Source organism: Pinus tabuliformis, chromosome 6 (genome assembly GCF_031772625.1).
Source record: "Pinus tabuliformis cultivar Carrire ecotype Pingquan chromosome 6, CPIR1, whole genome shotgun sequence".
Taxonomy (NCBI): domain Eukaryota; kingdom Viridiplantae; phylum Streptophyta; class Pinopsida; order Pinales; family Pinaceae; genus Pinus; species Pinus tabuliformis.
In genome coordinates this window covers 374,682,051-374,684,793 of record NC_142292.1, presented here as the reverse complement: position 1 = coordinate 374,684,793, position 2,743 = coordinate 374,682,051, and the positions used below count along the sequence as shown (strand labels likewise).

Sequence of the window (2,743 nt, the reverse complement as noted above, 5' to 3'; positions counted from 1 at the left end):
TATTACAAATTTAACAACTAAGGCTTTCTCCAATCTTGTATTAACAACAACATGTGACCACCCTGTCACATTGTTGGCCAAGTCTAGATGCTCCTGCATCAGACTCCCACACTTGAAAACATTCATGATCTCCTGATCATGTGCTTTCAAAGAGAAAAAAAAATTCTCCTGGGTCCCAAACTTTGTTCTAGAGTTGTCCATATGCTCTCCTCCTCTGTTTTCGCTGCATGTCAGTTGCTTCCTATTTCATCTTCCTTCTTTGGTCACAATAGTTTGGAGCTGAGAAAACCGTAATAAGTTTGCCATCATGTTCAATTTCATAACCTTCCTCTTTAACTTCATGAGACCTGACCACCAGCTCAAGATTGTTTTCTTGGAAAAACCTTTTGGTCACATCTTCTCCAAAAGACAAACCAACATCTTGTTCATTGGGCCCACACCCTTTACGAGGTTGTGGATCACTCCAAAGTATTTCACACATCAGACCCTCTTTAGGTGGCTCTCGGAATCGATCAATTTCTTTGATATCATCCAGTTTTATACCATCAACACTAAAAAGACCACCATGGACAACAAAAATCTTTTCATTGAGGACATGAGCCAAAGGCAAGTAGCAAAACACTTCAGTGAAAATCTCAACCATGCTTTCATTGTATTTGGAATTGACTTCGCCCTCAAAACCATAAATCTTGTTCATACTCCTGCTTTCATGATTTCCTCTTGCAAGATAGAGTCCAGTTGGACACATACACTTGAATGCGAATAGCAAAAGTATGACTTCAACTGAAAATTATCCTTGATCAACAAAATAATCATTAAAAAGGTAAGGATTGTCCTCCGAAGGAAGCCCATTAATCTCAAAGATGTTCAAAATGTCATAGTACTGACCATGGATGTCACCACAAACAGTGAATTGCTTTCCATTTGGAATATTGATGTCAACCAACAATGGCATCACCTCCAGCAAATACTTTATTTGCAATAATATTTGAAATGCATACCTTCTCTGTATATTTTTTTGATTCTTGAAGTCATCCATCATTTTCTTCACAAATTCCAATGTTACATTTTCTCCTTCTATTCTAACACCAGCATACTGGGGCTCTACCTCTATTGAACGAAAATCAATGGAATCCACAACAGAATGATTCTCAAGATCATTCACTGAGATGGCCTCAATAAGTCTAACTTTTTGGACTGCTGTCTCGGTCTCTTTAAGCTTCTTGGTGGCATCAAGATCATTTGGACAAATTCTCTTAACCTGCTGAAAATCTTTTAGTACTTGACTGATCACCTTTTCTGATGCTGCCAACCTTTGCCTTTTGGTTTGCTTCAACATCAGCTTCCTTATGTTCTCAATCTCTATTTCCAGTAGATCTTCTTGCTGGTCTTCTTCATTAATTCTTCCTTCTTGCTTTAGCTGGTTACTGTTGTCTAGCTGCATCTTCCTCTATTTCACATATTCAGACTGTGTGTCTCCTTTCAACAGTATTTCGACTTCTTGTTTTGGACTTTCTTCTTTCATCAACACTTCAGTGTATTGATTTAACTCCTTCAAAGAGTTTTCGAGCTTTTCCTTCATGTCATCTGTTCTAAGAATGCTTCCTTGCCCTGGTTCACAGTTGTGAACTTCTTCCTTTGCTTCTGCTTCCTTTACTAGTTGCTTACTACTTGTAGCCTTTTCATACTCAAATGCAGCCCTTCCACGTTGAAACTCTTGCCTTAAGCTCTCTACTTCTGTATGCATAGCAGGAATCTGTTGAACTTCTGCATGGGCTCACTGCAATTCTTGATTTAGCTGTTGCACTTGCTCATTTAAATCTTGTCTAGCTGATTGAAGACTCTGTGCATCAGAACGAGCTTGTTGCAACTCTGCCATGATAGATTCACTAGCCTAGAGATCTACCTCCATATTTGCAATTTTGTCAGAAAAACTTCTAATTTGCTAATCCTTATCATTCCGCATAGCTGCAATATGTGAATGCAATCGCTCCAGTTCATGTTGAGACATAACAATATCTTGTCTCAAAGCTCCATGTGTTGCAGCTAACCTTTGATTTTCCATTGCAGGCCTTTGCATCTCCGCACCTTGTGTTGTAAGCTTATGTTCCAACACTTCTGGCGGTGGTAACATATCCAAAGGATGATGACCTGCAGGAGGTCCCATGGCTGGACCATATATCTCAGGCCCCATGCATGGGCCTTGAAGGTGTCTAGCAAAAGGGGGTGGCATGCGACCTCTACCAGCCATCTCTTTGTCTCTGCCAATTCCTCTCCAAGTCAATTGTGACAAGGACCGAGGAAGAAATGTGGAGGATATCTTGCAGTTTTCATCAGGTACTGGTGCTTTTAGCCATTTCTCCAGTAACTCTAGCTCCTTCTCCCATACATTAGCTTCTTGATGAGAGCTTCTTTCTTCTTCTCCTTGATCCTGTTGTTGACTTCTTGTCATTGTTAGCCCTTCTTCCTTTTTCCCGCCTTTTTCTAGGTGAATTTCTACTTCATGTCTTCTTCCTTGAGGTATCTTTTTCAGGTTGATCACCTCTGTTAGGATATTCCGACACATAGGAAATAGTTAAGTACAACTTGGTCTAGTATAGAGTTAGGTATAGAGTTAGGTAAAGTGTGTTTCTTTACTATGTACATTTTGTAACTTACAATCTGACGGTTCATTCTCTCCTCGGTATTACCAACACTTGATTCGTGGCTTAACACCCGATTGGTCCATGATCTCTATTTAAAG

At 39.8% G+C, this 2,743-nt stretch overlaps 2 pseudogenes; both read right to left on the bottom strand.

The window, feature by feature from the left end:
- Positions 1-241: 241 nt before the first annotated feature.
- On the bottom strand, positions 242-1,444 carry LOC149258862 (serine/threonine-protein phosphatase 5 pseudogene; annotated as a pseudogene).
- Positions 1,445-1,450: 6 nt separating this feature from the next.
- On the bottom strand, positions 1,451-2,251 carry LOC149258861 (protein FLX-like 2; annotated as a pseudogene).
- Between the last annotated feature and the right edge of the window lie 492 nt (positions 2,252-2,743).